The sequence below is a fragment of the Prorops nasuta genome, unplaced genomic scaffold, assembly GCF_024137725.1.
Source record: "Prorops nasuta isolate Cenicafe-Biocafe unplaced genomic scaffold, Cenicafe_Pnas_1.2 PNAS00019, whole genome shotgun sequence".
Taxonomy (NCBI): Eukaryota; Metazoa; Arthropoda; class Insecta; order Hymenoptera; family Bethylidae; genus Prorops; species Prorops nasuta.
In genome coordinates, this window is record NW_027116816.1 from 2022 (window position 1) to 20760 (window position 18739).

The window sequence follows — 18739 nt, forward strand, 5'->3', positions numbered from 1 at the left end:
ACTGATCAAACGAATTTGATGAAGAAGCGTTTAAGAGCCGGTAGGTAAATTTTAACGGCGTAAATGGTATTTTACTTCAACTATGGATGTGAAATTATTTGGTATAAAATGAGATAAAACACGAGAGACAAGTGGAAGGATAATCTTCGGTGCCGTTGGAGGTTTAGGGAGAAAGAAGGGTGGAAATGGAAGAAAAGAGGAAAAGAAGAAAAGGCTGGTTTTACAGTTGCTCTCTCCTTTTGCTTTGCTTAATACGAGAGATTATGTGCATCGCAGGTGTAATCCTTATACGATTTGGAATGGATCGCGACGCGCAACTGGAACAGAATGAGCAAATATGGTAGGATTAAGTGAAAATGTATAACGCAGCCCCCTTTGTCACTCCATGTCAACCCTTTAACTGGGTACATGCGTCAGTTAGCAACGCCATGCAGTGATACGAACTCGACGCGAATGACTGCAACAACAGCACAAATGTTACAGCCTTGCAAATATATAACGAGAATGCAAAATCATATCATCTCCGCGATCTAATCATATTACTTCTGTGTAAAAACAACACAAGCAATGAAGCCCCATCTGCTACCTCACACACGCAACTCTTATTCGCCTTTGAAACTCGCATAAATAATTTAGCTTCCTTCTTGGCAATTTCAGCCCGGCCGATTGAATATCCTTTACTCGTACCACTTGCTAATACCCCCCCCCCCCCTGCGATTACTTAATCCTATATGAGGAATAAAGGAAAATGCGTTATTTCAGCATTGTACAAAGTGAAAAGTGTAACTTTTTCAACATTTCTTTTTCAACATTTTAGTAGATTATAGGAAAATTTATTTTTTGTTTCAGTCAATCCGTAGGTTAATTTTGTGAAATGCGTTAAGATAGAAAGGAAGGATGAGAAGAAAAAGATGAGGTTAGGCAGTGTCATGTATAGGCAATCTGCCTTTCGATTAAGTATCGTGGAGAACTGGGTCAGCAAATTTTCCCCCCTTTTCCACGTATTTTAAACAGCTTTTACAGCTGGAACTTCTTTCCTCCAGCCATCCTTTTTAACGCGACGACTTTGCCCGGAGCTCTTCTCCTCGTACAATGGAAAAAGGCTAATTGTAACCTTGGGAATATTATATTATACTTGGTCCGAGTAATTCCAATGTGCAGTGTTGAATCAATTAAATCCAAACTAAATTCCCAATGCGTGGGTGGATATGTACACATCGAAGCTTCGAAAATTATTGTACTTTTGGAACAATGTTAAAGAAGAAAGGTAGATATATGGATTGGTGCTCGAGCGCGAAACTGGTACGTTTCCAAGCGTTGGGACATTTACCTTAATTGAATCAGCTCTCACTGCGCAGCATAAGAGAAATAACAGGCGCCAAGAATCGTTTTTCTACGAAAGTGAAACTGAATAAAAGCTTTCTTTCCCAGTTCCACCCCTAAAATTCATTGCTATTACCCTTCGCTATAGAAAAACTTGAACGAAGAGACTGCCGAGAGCTTTTCACGTTGGTGCGAGATTCTTTGAAATAAAGGGTATGAATAAACAATTGAATAATCGGATGAAAAAGCTTTAAAGCCGTGCTCAATTAAAATTTATTTCATTTCTAATGTCACAGCTGCAAGTTGTTCATACAGTGTATATATACATGCATAAACATGAATAATACACTGCACTGGATTTGAAGAAAAAGGTACATGGAATAAGAAACAGAAGAATTTCAGGTAAAATGGAGGAAAGTAGCTTTTCCTTTACGATCAATGAGAAGAAGGATTATAAAAAGGAGATAGAGCGAATCGCGCGAAATCCAAGCAGTTATTGCTCGGTCAACTTCAATCATCCGCATCGAGATATAAATCCAGCACTTCTGCCTGTCCACAATGATCTCGTGCGGTTTCCTTACAAGCACGCGATTTTTATCCCACGTATACGCAGCTGCTCTCGTGTTTTTATCGTTATTTTATATCAGCAGGCTGCTAACTCGCTTGAAAAACTTCAAGTACGGTGTGTAGCACGGGAAAGGTGCAACGTAGTATCGGCTTAATAAAACCAACTATATCTATCTATCTATATATTATATATAGGGGAGCTAGGGGCTATAGTTGTGTAAGAGGGGTAAGTTGTAACATGCTTGTTACTCCGTGGTTTTTAATATTTTTCGTCAGATTTTCACTAAGCACTTTAAAAATTACTACCTCTATTACGTAAAAACAACCACTGCCTCCTAGAAACGGGAAACAAGTGTTTACACTGTCGTGCTATGTTGTAGACAATAAACGTAAAAAAATTCATTTCGTAAGCTTTGATTAAGTTAATTAATATTACAAAAATTTCATATAACTAATTATTCTCAGTATGAGTAAATCTTTAAAATACTGCTTCATTTTTTTTTTTTTTTTTTTATTGCTCGCAATATATTTTTCTAAAGAAGTGAAAACGTCCAAAATTCTAGGTTGGGGTAAGTTGCAACAAAATTTCGGGGCAATAAGTTTTAACAGTCTATTACGTTATATATTTATAGTGTCTGCCTTAAATATTAAAAGTAAAAATTGCTTTGATCAATCAATTTTGATATTTGCTTTACGATGAGGAATTATAAAAAAAAGACCGATAGAGCTTCTCCGAGTCATGCGAGGTCTTCGAGCTGGCTATAATTGAAATTTTCGAGAAGGGCAAATGTCTTAAAAAAAGCAGTTTTGCTGTATAATCGTTGCCACGTATCGCTTTATCGATTTATTAAAAGAAAGATGGAAAATATCCTAGTTGCTCGCAATTATGCGAAAGCAAGATTATTTTTAATGCTGCTAAAGATTTTATGCTCGAATCAGAAGAGTGGTTTTGCCTAGTTTGCGGTGATGCTTATAGCAACTTCAACAAGGAATAATGGGTGCAATGTGTTATTTGTAAAATGTAGCCACATGGAAAATGTGTGAGCGGAAACATTTTTAAATTTATTTATTTAAATTGTAATTGAGATGATGATTAATTTGTTGTTAAATCCTTTTTCGATTATCTAAATGATTTTCCTGATAATTTACTATAGATTATCAAGAGACAAGATAGTATACCGACGGAAAGTACATATAAAAGTAGATATTTAATAGTAATTAGCTAATCTTTTTCTTCCACTGATTATAAAGAGAATTATCGAAGAGAAATAATTCTAAATTTTGTCACTTTTATTAAAATATTTGTCAATCATTCGTTACAACTTGCCCCATAGACGGGACAAATTGTAACGGTCGACTAGCTTCGAAAAAAGATTTTTTCTTTGCAAAAAAATATCGTCAAAGTTTCTATGTGTTTTTTTCGTGTATTTTATGAACGAATAATTATGCTTTAAGAGCGAACAGCGTTCATAAATAAATTATGAATACTTTCAAAATTACGGAAATTTTTGCAAAATTAGTTGCAGTTTCCCTCGAGTCTTCTATATAATAAGAAAGGAGAAAGGAAAGAAAGGAAGAAAAAAGAAACATCTCCTATGGAGATGCAGGACACTTTGATCGGACAACGAGTCATTCTTGTTGCATATGGGCTTTCTGGTTTAGTCCATTTTTCAGTCGGCCATAATAATTCGATTGAATGTTTGGAAAACTCCGGTTGAACGAGAATCGAGTTGCTGGAGGTGGTTGCACGGGGATCGACCTAGGGAAATTCGATTATAACGCGTTGGAGCGGGGTGTTAATTCGAGCACCGTAGTCGATTAGGGAAAGTCGAATCTTCTTCCGGGATTTAGCGCGATTAGCCGAAAGATCTTACGGCCAAGTTCGGCGTACCTGCAAAATTTCTCCGTCGAGGTTCACTCCACAGCCCCCAACCCCCGTGTCTTATATTCCAGGCGTCCAGCATTCGGGTGCGGCTAAAGATTGCTAAGCTGATAGTAGTAGTTGTAGGAGAGGGTGAAGTAAGGATGGGGGAGGGGTAAAAACGGGGAAGGAGATGGATAATTTACGAGGATTACCGCACGAGTCATTTTCGAGTTCCCTGCTGGGACGTAAGCCCTCTCGTAAATCGAGCCACCCCTTGGGGCATCCACGCTTTTCGGAATCCCACCATCGCAATCCCAACCTGGAGTTTCGTTCGTAAATTTACTCAGCATATGCGTCGAAATTCCTTATTCTAGCGTTAAAACAGCCAGCCCTCCTCCAGCCTTAACTGCACCTATAACCCATTTTACCACAATAACGACTATGTTCTTGCATGCGATGATTCCAACTTGTGTCTATTAAGCGATTTGGATTAAAGTAGTAGGATAATCGTTTGAAAAATCGCCGAATCTTCGATACATTTATTCGCGCTAGTGCTATGGGTATAGAAGAAATGGCGAGAATTCATTAACATGTTCATGTGTGCAGATTCAACACGGAGGATCTCGAGTTTGGTCAGAATTGATCTCGATGAAGGATCGATCAACGATATTTTTCTCGTAAAGGTTTGTTGATGCTACACGAAGGATGGACATAAATCTCACCTGGTAAGTTTATGAAGGCCATGCTGGCGGTCCTACGGGGCGCCTTGTGCTTTACAGCGGGCGTCCCGACGCCTAATGGCATCTCAGGGCATCTCCGTGTCCTCGAGAGTCCTGCCCGAGATATCCCAACGCTATATCTTCTCTCGACGTATTCACTACAATTTTATTCCAATCACGCGCGTGCACTTTTTTCGACACTCAAAAAAAAGATTCTTCCATGTTTTCATTATATTCAAGCATATATACATATATATGTATTATCTACTTAAAAATTTCATCAGATATGCGCGAAGAAAAGCCCTCTGCGATTCTCATTGCGAAGCACTATAGCATATATATATATATATATATATATATATATAAACCCCTCGCTTCTATAATTTTCGGTAGTAAACGTTAATTCTCTGCAGCAGCTCTCATAATTCATGGTGAGAGGTTTAAACCATTGAAAGGGAAGCTCGGTTAGACTAATTAGAAATATATTTCACGTCTCGTGAGAAAAACAGGTCTGCACAAGTAAACATGGAAAATTAAATTCGCACAGCTTTATTCCTATCGGTGAAATTGATAGCATGAAAATAACGAAGTTGGGAAAAAATCAAAGCAAAGCTCGAGCATTCTTAAGATTCATCGATTATTTGCAAAGTAAGAAGTGTCCTCGAAGAGATCCCATCTTGAGGAAGGAATCTTCCGTGCGGGAGAGTCCCAGGATAACCGCTTTAATCGTAATGCTCCGGAATAAGATGCGCTCAATTCCAAACGATTCTTGATATTCCGGCTAGAGTCTTTTCGCTACCGTTTCTCCCTTCCATTTCAAGTCTCTCTGAAACGACAACTTTTCTCCGCACTCTCCTTAATATTTTCCTCCCAAGAACAAGTCTCATTTACAAGACCATTATCAGCCTGATTGATTGCGGCAAACAAGAAAGCTCCAATCGCAATGATTATATATAGCAGCGGAAAGATATCTGTTTGCTCGATGTTTCGGAAAGAAACCTGGGGAATAAGCGTAAAAGAATTGAGAAACTTTGAAGATTACATTCCGTCGGAAGTGTGAAGCTGTCGATTCCTTTGAAAATAAATCTGCGTGGCTTTGAGGCTATCATCCGTAATACGATTTAACGGAACGAGATCAATGTACAAAACGCGGTCGACTGTGAAATTTCAAGGTTTTCTTTCGACTAGCATCTATACACGCACGTTTGACCTGCTTTTCAGAATACAGCGCAAGGTACACTCCGATATCTGCATTAACGACGATGCTAATCGAATGAAAATATTTTTGACCGATTGGTAGCTCGGTTGAAAATTATGGCTCATCGAGTCTCGTCGATGTTAAACGAAGAGCTTTCGAGAAGAGCCTGTCAAAACTTACGGGAACGGGCCCACCGAGCGAAAACAAGTGACGCAGGCTGCACAAATCAGCTCGAATCGATGAAAGCGGCGGTCAGCGGACGCGACCTCGTTCCGGGGAGCAATTCAGGGTAAGAAAAGAATCACACAGGACCTTCCTTCCTTTCTCTTTCTGTCTCATCTCCTTGAATAAATTTAGCACGAGAGTAGAGGATGAACATTCGCCGTGTCAATTATATAGAAATCAATTGATTCCTAGCTTATGCTTCAGAAAACGTCACCTTAACAGAGTAAATGGTAGGAGCAATATAAGAAAAATGGAAAATTATGTTAAAGGGGAGAAATAGGAATCCTTCCAAATGCATTTTGTGGCCTTAAGATCGATCAGAGTTTCCATTGCAGATGCTGCCAGTTACGTAACGAGCACAAGACGTTTAGCAAATTATGTAAAAAGCTACCATCCACTTGGGAGAACGAGATTTCCCCAGAGTACCTTCAATGACGTCACTGCGGTTAATTTTGCCAAACATTTGATTAAACAATCTCTCGGAGGTGACAACTTTTGCAGCATCGACTTTCACATTTTCAAAATATCAGCCAATTATGCTTTCCAAAAAACCGTTTATACTGAGCACACGACAAACAACACTGCTCATTGATAATATTTTATCGACCAGCTATATACAACCTTTTTTTCAACTATCAATCTTCGCAAGCACAGAGTAATAATTGTTTCCTTTAAACAGCACACTCGTCGCAATAAAAAAATCCAGGCCAATCTTTAACCAGGTTCACCTCAAACACTAATATCAGTAGAGGGTAAAATAAAATGCACAGCAACGAGGAGAAACGCGAAGAATTAGAAGTAACGAAAATAACAAGTTATGGAAAATTGATACTATTCTAATATCACTTGGAACGTCCCTTCGGCTTTAACGAGAGGATGGAATAAAGTGGAATATTCCAAGATACAGTAGCTAGGTACGAGGGAGCACCGCGACTGTGCGTGATCGTAAATCAGCGAAGGCTTTTGATCGCGCGCAGGGGACAGTGTACAGCACAGTATATAAAAAAGTGTTTTGCTTGAATAATGAAAACAGCGAGGTTTAAAGTTGAAACTGTGTGAGTAAACAAGATTACCGATTTTAAGACACGGAAGAAGATGGAAAGTATCCTTGGCGATGATTGAATAATCCTTATTGGCAGTAAGCGATTCAGGATAAGAGTTGGAAAAGCGTGGTAAGAGGAGATTGATGAGAATAAGTATAGAAGTAGAAATAAAGGAGGATGAAGAAGAGGAAGAAGTAGAGGAATAGTAGTAGTAGTAGTAGTGGCAGTAGTAGTGGGAGGGGGAGAATACTTTGGGTGGAGGTTCCCGGGCCGTCGCGCGATCGTCTACTGTCGAGTCGACGGAACTGACTCCGAGGAGTCCGACGCGAGGTTGATGTCGAGAGGAGACAAGGGGGTACACAGAGTAGAACAGAGTTTCGCGTGTATATGTGTTGGAAAAAGAAAGAGAATCGGCGAGATAGATAGATAGATGGATAGAGATAGAGGGGGTGACTGAGTGAGAGAGAGAGAGAGAGAGAGAGAGAGGGGGGAAGGGAATTTGGCCCAGTTCCCTCGGGCTGGGAGAGTGCGCGGTACGGACGCTACCACGTCGCGTTCTCTACTGAAAGCTCGACTTAGCTCGGTTAGCTCGCAGTAGAGCAGAACGGAGCAGAACAGAGCAGCAGCAGCACTCAGCGTCAGCAGTGGCTGCGGCTGCGGCTGCTAGCGAGGCTGGCTGGTTCGCGGCAAGCACGTACATACGTAGCCTCCCGCTTGCCTGCACCGTGCACGGCTGCACACCACCAGCCAGCCTCCCTATCTCCCCCCTCCACTTCTTACCCCTTATCAATGCTCGTGCTCCCTGCCAACAGCAGCACCGTCGCTCAACTCGCGAAGAGAAAGAGAGAGAGAGAGAGAGAGAGAGAGAGAGTAGAGAGTGGGGATGGACACGCTCATTCAAAGCTTTAGCATCACCACCACCACCGTCCTTTCGACTTGGCTCGCCTCGCCTCGGCTTCGTTCGGCTGCCCTCGACTAAAGCTCCACGCACAAGCAGTGCAGTGCAAGAGTCGCAATGCTTCGCTCGCACTCTCTACCTACCCTGTCCTGTCTGTGCCCCGCTTTTATATACACACACACCTACCAGCCAGCCAGCACCATCGCCAATTCTCCAACTAGCCATTTCCTCCATCTCCCCCCACACACCCCTCCAGCGCTTACGTCATCGCTGCTCGATGTTCAATGTTGCGCCTTCTGCAACTGCCGTGCCCTACGTACTGGCATGCACCCTCATTTCCAAAACAGGATACCTAACCCCCTCTCGTCCTTCACCCTTTTCTATATATATATATATATATATATTTCTCTAGTTCCTCTTTCTCAAACTCGATCTAAGCTCTCCCTATACAACAATCAAATTCTATATGCTCCATCCAATTCTTGCTTTCTTTATACTTTTCCTTAGATATATTTGCAAATCAAAAGATCCATCCTCCCGTTGCGGGTCATAGAGTATTTGATGATCCGACGAGGTATACCGTCGTGTTAAGAATAGAAGTCGTATCTGCATCATTTGGGTCATAACCTATTTTTTTCCTGTACCGAATAATTACAAAAATTGTCGGAGTTTGATGAAAGCAGCATTTTCACTGGTCATGTTTATGTTTTCCAGTAATATTAATAGTCTCGTGACGTGCAAAAATTGCTTATACACTTCTAAGTATCTTGAAATATCAACACTCTCGCGAATACTATCCTTAACGTGGCAATACAGGTCAATGTTGTTTGAAATATTCCGCTAATTATTCTATTACAGGTTAAAACCTTTTTATGAGTGTCAAGACTAAATTTTCAGATTGTTCATTTGTGTGATATTTATTCAGATATGATTAATAAGTTAATAAAGGTTTAGGGGACTACGTCTTCTCGACAAATTTAATATAGGATTCGTCATTTGAACTAGATTAATTTTTATTCGATATACTCGAATTATTGAAAAATTTTCAGTAAATTCTTTGAACATTTCCATATGTCGACCTCAAATTCTTTTCAAACTCTTCTGTGTGTGTGCTTTATTCTCCTGTATATTATTTATTTTTCAGCGCTCTTTTCATGGTTAAAGGGGACGGAGCTATTGCAAGTTTTGTCTCTTCAGATTTCTCGCAGTAGAGTAGAAGGTACTCTTAACTAGTTAGAGAGTTTGACGCTACTCATGAGAGTAAGACTGAAACATGTGCTTTGCGTACTTCCCGCGCAATTCGCGACTCTATCGCAAAGACAACCAACTTGACAGGCTACAAACTTCAATGAGCTCATTACAAAACATGTCTGATGTAGAAATTTATTGTCAGCTTTGATTCTATATGATCCTGAACACGAGTTAAATTCTCTCTGCGAACTTCATACATCATAAATAAGCCTTAACGAAAATAAGCCGACAGTTTCTGAGAATTCTATCAAGGTTCGTTTTAGAAGAGGTTATAGAATCAATAAAGCTATGTTCAGAAACTAGGCAGAGAAAGTTCGAGATTTAAATTTAGTTATTGTTTACGAGTGAAAAATAAAATTGGTATATCAACAATGTATTAGCACGTATAATCGTAGAGAGATGTTAAAGTTGACTATTTTACTTGAGAATGGAAATTAGTCGAAGATGATGCAGGTATTTGTCGATGGACGTTTGTACGAATTGCACGTAAACCTGTGCAAAGCTAGTACTGCCTTCCAAAAGTATATACCATCCCTTACCTCCTTCTGCACCCATCGACTCTCTCTATCCCCCTACCACTTTCTACCATATTGATCACTGTGCTCACTGTGCTCAGTCCCAAAACCACAGCATCCAACTAAACTTATATAGGCTGTCAAACGTTTCTATAAATCTTTCGTGAAATACCTTTTCTAAAGAAACAACAACTGCCTCGAAAATCTCTTTGCTAAATAATAAAGATTTTCTTCTATTTTTTATACCAGACAAACAAGAAATTACAAAATAAAAGCACAGGTGTCTTATGACACGATTAAATTTTTAATTGAAAATCTATTTTGATCATTGCACAGTGTAATTTTTAGATGCAAGCCGTTAACATAAAATCCGTTTAGTTGATAATCCTGGAAAATTAATATAGTCGTTAAACTGTTGTTCAACAGGTTACTTGCTCTTTAAATATTTCATGAGATATTACTCAACGGTAAAGACGTTTTAGCCCATTAGGTAGGGCAAAATATTTGTTTATGAAAAAATACGTGCATGTTTCAAAAAGTATATTAAAAATTTAAATGAAAATAGCACTTTAGTGGCGAGGATTGTGGTGAGAGGAGGAGTGTGCTAAAGATGAAGCATGAAAGCAAAAGGGGAGAGTGAAATGGTTTGCGAATAGAGGAGAGGAAAAAAGGAGAATTTGAGACTACTCGAGGAACTGGAAACTCGGTAAAAGGGGCGCGCCCTTTCATACCGAAGGACCGCTCTGCCAGCGAATAACCGTTGTTTCAACCCCATGCTGCTCCCTTTCTGCATTGTTATCTCGTAAAGCGCTGATACAAAGTCTCTAAACGCTGGGGAATACAATGAAAGGTGAGGAAACTTTGACCTATGAAAAGCATACTGACTAAGAAAATTATTCCAGAGTAGTTTATTTTTTTTATTACACACATATATACATATATATATATATATATATTGTAACGTTGCGTTCCCGCAGAGTTACAATAGCTGCCATCTAGCGCTTTGCTAATCTCAAGCGCTAGATAGGCGGGTCGCGTGCGAATTAGGGAGTTATCAACCGATAAATATTGATCTAGGATCGATAACTTGTCGGCTCCCTGGTATCGGGCGATGGGTGTAGCGGGGCAGCGGCGAGACAGGCGCAGGGCCTTACCTGCTCCCGCGAACTGCCCCGACACAAGTAGTTTGGAGGTCCTAAGTGACGTTAGTGCCTGGAACCTTACCCGCCGCCGACAGTAATCCGCAGCAGAGCAGCAGCCGCCGCATATGAGCAATAAAAAGTGACAAAGTGAGGTGCGACGACTGCCACCCTGCCGCGAACCCATACCGGACAGCAGAGTATACCAGCCCTTTGGGCCTGCATCCAGGGCGAAAGGAAACAGAGAGAGAGAGAGAGAGAGAAGAAAGCCAGCCCTACATCAGATGAAGTAAGGTTGAATATTCGTTTCGTGGAAAAGTCCTGTGACGTGCCGGGGTGTTAGGGCTTTAGGGCTCGTAGCACCGATCGGTTTTATAGGGAACCGCTGGCCCTGCTCACCTGTCACGGGTAAGCGGGCAATCTAGCGGAGTGGTCATTCCATCGGACACCTATAACGAAAATCATAGTGTGTAAAGGCGCAAATTAAAAATAGTGTTCGCGATTACATAATTTCGTTGTGAGTTTGACAGTTGACGGGAACGTTCCCTTGAGTCGGTTCAAGGCTGCGGACTTAGTACAATTTTCGTGAGGACTCGCGACCTTAGACTCCAAACCGAAATAATTCGGGCCATTGTTGTGGTTGAGTACGCGGGAAATAACCGTCGAGTAATGCGCACGCGCAGGAATAGGGACCTATCCGCGTAGCGTCGCGTAGTAGTTGGCTCAGGAATCCACTGGTGGCGCGCGGAGTACCGCGCGACTCAATGGAAACCGTCGCGAACGCCGACTAGTGAGTGACTCAAGAGAGTCGAGAGCGAGGCTAGTTACTACGTCATCGGAGCTTCAACCGCGTTCGCACGACTTAGGCCGCGCCCACATTCAGGACTTCTCGTTAGTAAAAGGTACGATTTCACTTGTCGCTCGTCGCTAGCGACAAATGGTCACGTGGGACTGTCGCTAGCGACATTGAAATAAAGTTGGATTTATCCAACTTTTCAGCGACATCGCTAGTATCGCCCGTAACGCCTGTATCGCTGCTCGTATGTATTCAACGGAACGGAACAGGCGGATCGTGTGAATTTTAAATTTGAAAAATGGATGGAAATTCAAATTGAAAATACATTTGTCACATTTATAGCAAGCCGATACATATGAAGCTAAAAAATAATATAATGAATAATTATTGTAATTAATATATAAAAAAACGTTGAATATAATTAACCCAAAAAACAGGCTTTGCTTGTAAAATAATACGGCATATATACAGAGTGAGGCTGTTATACCGCCCTAGAATATAGATGCAGAAAGACGAGTATCTCTTTAATTATAAAAGATATTCAATTTGTGCATAGAACCTTCTTGAATTCTCTTGTTATTTGCTTTCGCAAAGGTCATATAAAAATTGAATATCTCTTATATAGTTAAAAAGATATGCATCTTTTTCTACTAATGTTTTGGGGCGGTTTAAGTTCCTCACCCTGTATAGATTTCATACTTAAAACAGAATCTTAAATTGTAACATTTTTATTACAAAATAAATTCAATTAAGTTTTATTATGAGTAACATGTAGCAACAATTAATTTTACTAATAAAATTATCAAACTAGGGATAATCATAACTTTACTAATGTAAATTATTATTTTCTGATATATGAACTATATAATTTTCATCCTCTCATGCTATATAGGAAAATGAAGGAAATATTTTCATAACAAGGATTTAAGAAAACATTCATTTCAAATATATATGAAACCTTTATTAACTCCTCATTCAATATATGTGCATACCTCATAACTTTTGATTATTATTTTAATATTCACAATTTTTTTATACATATGCAAATTAAATTCAAATGTCATACACCATAACACGACACCACAGTCACTACACCTAAGAAACCGATTGCTGCTAGCGATTACCCGTTTCCTTCGTTCCTACATTCAGAACCCGCCTCAGAATATGTCGCTGCTAGCGACGAGCGACAAGCGACAAGTGAAAACATAGGAGAGATAAACTGCATATTCTGTCGCTAGTGTCCATCTTGGATTGCATATATACTATATCATCTTATATTTATCGCTAGCGACGAGCGACAAGTGAAATCGTACATTAACGAAACCGTGTAAAGAGAATAGTGTATTGTCACTGATTAGAGAGTTATAATAAACAGAGTTGAACTGGAATCAAATACTTATCTTTATTAGCACCTCTTCCCCTAACTTCGCGTACGAGGGTTAGAACCCCCTCTGTACAAATAAATATTCGGGTGTAATTAATATTACATTGAAGGCGCCCGGGTCTTATAGGAAGTCGCCTATTGGGACGCGAACGCGATCGGTGAGGGATCACTCCTCCCTCCCCTTCTACTCTATCTTCCGGGATAGACAGTAGCGTTGCAATATATATTTTTATACATCTCCATGCAGGAAATCAAATAATCTTCGTTGGAAAGTGTTTGATTCAAATGTACTTGAATCACAATGGACTATATAGAAAATATTGTGCTTGTGTGTCAATATGTAAATATAAGCTTTTCACGGTGGTATTTAAATATAATTTGACTAATCACTCATGGTCCTTTTTATATAAGATTGTTAATATTTATTTATCTAAGCTTCCTCCTACACACTGTACGTATAAAAAATAATAGTAGAGAGAGAGAGAGAGAGAGAGATATTATTAGCGTCGTCCATTTATCAATTCATTCATTTTGGCGCTACCATGCTTTCAGAATCCACCTGGTTTGCCGCCCTCTATGAACGCATCTGTACAAGCAACAAGTCGTCTGCAATATTCGACGTACCAGTAGGTAAACCGGAAAGACTTAGCAGCCTGTTACCACCCAGGAGTCACCTGCTGTGTTACCCTAATTATACTGAAATTTCCTGTTACGCAGCGGGGTGCACTATAATGTAGCTATATAATATGTAGTACCTGATTTTGCAAATGATTCTTCGATATTAATCCAAATGATAGGTCAATGAGGTTTCCTCCATGTTTTTATTAGATGTTCTTGATAAAAAAAAACATAAAGGTGAGTATCATTGCATTGCACGATTTAACATTTGAATGTGAATGTGCTGAGGAATTCCTCATACTACACTGCTTTTATTCCACTTATTTCTTTAATCAACATTATTTTAATTTCGGTAGGGATGACTTTAATAATTACCTTGCGGACATAGCACTATAGGCATACTAGTTTATTTATGGTTTATTTATATTTATGTATTGCAATAAATGTAAAATAAATGAAATAAATATTTCTTGATAAGAATGCTATTGAGAACCATCAGATTAACATGGCTGACTGCATGGAAACACTACGTATAGAGCTGACTTCAAGTCTAGTCCTTTTCATTACTAGCTATAGTATATCATACTTCGATATGGTTACACTGACTTCTGTTATATAAAAACCATACAAAACACGATGAAATTAAAAGGTAAAGATCATGAAGCATAAAAATAAGAATGATAAATTACGTGAAGATAATATATTAGATAGAACTGGTAAGAGAAATAATATTCGTGATGATCCAAAATTTAGGGGAGAGTCCAAGTTTTTTCCCTTGTTAAAATAGTGTAAAATGCTGGATAGAATCTATCTTTTTTTGGTAGGACGAGATAGAAATCATATCATTTTCAATGTCAATGTTGCATTCGAATGTAAAATCGACATTGAAAAAGGTAAGCTTTCTATCTGGTCCTATCCAAAACAGATAGATTCTATCCAGCATTTTACACTATTTTAACAAGGGCTACCAAAGAAATAGGTTATGTGAGATGTATCTATATGGGATCACAAATGATGGAAAAAGGCACTTGAGAAGTCCAGCCTAAGGAACAAGTATCTTTTGGCACTGACCAAGAGATTAATAAACAAACAAACAAGTAAAATAGAAACCATTCCTAACGCTTGAGGAAAATGGAAATGGACAGGATAAAGAGGAGCTATTTGCTCATCTATATGAGATTGTATACATAGCATAGATTTAGAGAAAACGTATTAGTCGTAGGAAATTTTTTTCAAAAATAAAGTTAGTTAAGTATATTAATAATTAATACGTGAAAAATAAAACTAAAGTAATAAAAACCTTACCTTCTCTCATAGAAATCAAATAATGCATTATACAGATAGCCCCGTTAAAAAGTATTGATCGAAACAATGCTCAAAATATAGTCATACAAATTTAAATAAACAAGATACTATTGTTCTGCTATATATACGACTGCTAAAATTCTAGATAGCTGGTACAGTAATATATAGGAGTACCAGTTAGCATGAAATGTTAAAAAAAATATCACTGAGTAATATAAGGAAGTATTTCTACTTTATTTGATGATCGGTAAATAAAAGTACCACGCAGGATACTATATACACTTGAGGTATCATGAAATTTACCTTCTAAGCTAACGTTTACTCGTTTCACCCTCCTCGCAATAAGTTAGTACTTATAAGCCATTTTATTAGTCGTCGGTAAAAGCAAACACTGCTAGGATCAAAGCTTTCAGTAATTTTAATGTTTGAAAGTAAAAATATGGAAAAAGAGATACAATCAGAAGAGGATCAAGTTTCACAAAAGAGACTTATATATATAATAAAAATATTAATATATTCATAAACTAATAAATCTCACTTATTTTTTTTTTTAACAAAAATAACGTAAATGAAAAAGCATGGAGAATAATTTGTCTAAGCTCTACTGACATGCTGAAGAGATTCAATTTGAAAACAATTGAGTTTATAATTATAATATTTTAATAAAAAATATAAGATCATTAATAAGAAATTTACTTTTAGTGATTATATAGTTTGTCGATTATTATTAATGTCTCTGCCATATACTTAATTTACTAAATGATTTAACATTTAGAGAAAGAAACTGATTTATTAAAATGATTGAAAGGGTATTGCAAATACATTATTTATAGATTAGTTTGCTAATGGCACGAATTTATCAAAAAAGGTAACCACATAAAGAGGAATATATGTGGTATAACTGACTTTTTTTCAGTCTCTGAAAGAAACAAGTCTCAGTAGGTGGCAGAGTGGTACGAGGAAAACCTTTACAGGCAATTTTGAGATGCCATTATCTCACTCCACGCTACATCTACCTACTGATTGACTTCCAATGTTACGCAATCGACTACGATGTGACTACTTCGAAAATACTCGCTTCTGAAAATCGGCCCAGCATATGATATGTTATCAATCTCATTTCTTTAATAAACTCTCTATATTTTTCTCTACATTGCTATCCCCCAAATAATGTAAATAGCATGTTTCTCAAATTTTTCATCTAATTCCACATGTGCAAAAATTACCAAGTATAGCCTGTTTTTATAAGAATTTGTTAAATTTTTATAGTACTCTATAATCATGTCTAATTATGTTAGATAAAAGGAGGGAAAGAAAAACAGACAAATTTACGGTAAAGGAGCGATATTAGTTTCTTTATTTTATTATTGTTTTTTCAAATTTTACGGCTGCTCTTTAATAAATATCATTTTCGTTATCATTAGTTAGATAGTGTAAAATTGTTGTAAGAGGTTTTTTTTTGTTAAATAAATACATTTATAAATAACGATTAAACTTCTAACTATAATATCATATACTAAGACACACATGTCTCATGTTTTTAACACACGTATACAAATGTATAAATGTGCATTTATAATAAACGAAACATTTTTAATTGAAAATGGTTCTGACTCTAATCAACTGCGGAAACATGTAGCGACACCTACAATGCTCTTCCTACCTCTTGAATACACTTTTCAGAATTGGTAGTAGATCTAAACTAAACTAGAACTTGTTGCTTTATCTGACAAGAATATATATATATATTACACGTATTCATTCCACCGTTACACGAATCGTTCGAGACAATGCTGGAAATAGAGAGAAATAGGGGAAAAGGAGTACGAGATGGCACAGAGTCGTATAGCGAAACCATATGAACTCGACGATATAAATATCCGGTTATGACAGAACCCGGAAGCTTTTGGCTTCAATTGTGAGACGTTGCCATAACGGAGAGATCGCTATATAATATCGTATAAGACTGGAATCTCGATATAATTGTTTGCTACTCCAATACCTATTGCGAATTTTCTATACCCACGCACATCTCTGGCTTGAAATAAAATTCATTGCAGATACATTATTCCTTTCCTGATATTTTAACGATTGCAACCATAAATGATTCAAGAGTTTTACGAGGTGCACGCGTTTCGATATAGTCAATATTTTAATTATAAAGATTTCTTGAATATAATAATAATGTAATAATAATAAGTAAAAAACACTACAATTCTCTCCTCCTTCCTATAATGTTTATTCCGTTTGTCTCGTCGTTTGCCTCGTTCACTAGAAAGTAGTATATATTTTAAAAAGGTTGAGCAAAGGGGAAAAAATAGTTATATATAAACTTTTTTATTCATTAATTAATATTACATGAATTTAATATTAATATAATATTGACTATCGAAACGCAAACAGCTCGTATTAATTATATGTCCGATAAAGATACAGGATAGATTTATATAGTTACAAACTCTCTCTCTCTCTTTAGTATCTGTATAGTACTTTCAAGGTTTATCTCAAAATGTAGCTCTGTTTAACGAAGCGCTGTATAACTTTCTTTAGGCGTTCCTATATTGTCTCACAAGTTGCAACAAATAGCTGGTGAAAAATCTTACTCATATTGGATTCGAGTCCCGCAACAGTTCTAATTACTACAGCAACAACTAATTATAATCAGTCAACGCCGGGTCTTTTTCTATATGCCTTCCTTCCGACAAGAGGATCTTAGACCCGCGACTTGAAACATTCGAGGCGTCGGTTAGTTTACATCACTTTTTTAATTCTGGTCCTGTTGCCTTCTGCCAACGTCAGAATCAATGAATAATGCTATTGCGCGCAAAAAGTATATATCTTTATACATACATCAACTCGATGTAAATTTTTCGTGTACACACACACACACATTAAGGTAGATAATAGTTTTATTCACAGATAAATCACACATTGAATAGTCTAATTGGAAAATTCTATTGGATATTAATGAATTTTAATTTAAACGGATTAAACTTGGTATGAATTAATTAATTTTTCTTTTAATTTGGTCAGCTATTTATTTAAATGAAGAAATTTATTTTACTGGAAATATTCATGCAAAATTTATTTGAATCGAGTAATTTCTTTACCTGCCTAATCGCACTAAGAGATTGTTTATTATCAACTTGCAGTTAAACATGCATTTTTTGCATGATTAATCATATGTTTGTATCTATGTAGATTCGTAAATTATTATATATTAAAATGTAGGTAAGAGAGTATTTATACGGGTGAATGCGTTGATAATTAGATAATATCATAATGTGTGTACTCATGTGCATATATGTATATATTTTATGTGCAGAAACAGTGCCATACACACATACCCACGTAGGGGAACAGAAGGTAAATAATTAAATTCTACCTTTTTAAAGATATTGTGTGTGTGTGTGTGTGTGTGTGTGTGTTCAAAATTGATACGTATTAGTGGAAAAGGATATTTCATTGCATCATAAATATATTTTATTAATTCATAAACATTTAAATTAATTCGTAAATCAATGCCTGATTTACTTCAACTAAACAATTGAATTGCTGTTTTAAGCTAATGTAGATATCAGCAAATTAAAGATGTTTTATTAATTTCAGTAATTTTCTCGTTATAAGGTCTCGTACAAAGCACCCTTAAAATCAATACCCAATTTACTGCAACCAGTCAATCGAATTGATTTATAAGTAAATATATCATCGAGTTACACAAATATTTAATTACTTAAGTAATTGTCGTCTTATGAGACCGACTAAGAATACTCTGAAATCAGTATTCGGTTAATTTTAATTGAACAATTGAAATCTTTTAAGCTATTCGAGTTGAGCAAAAATTTTCTTTATCATCTCAACTCTTATATATTAATTTAAAACTGTACAGATCTT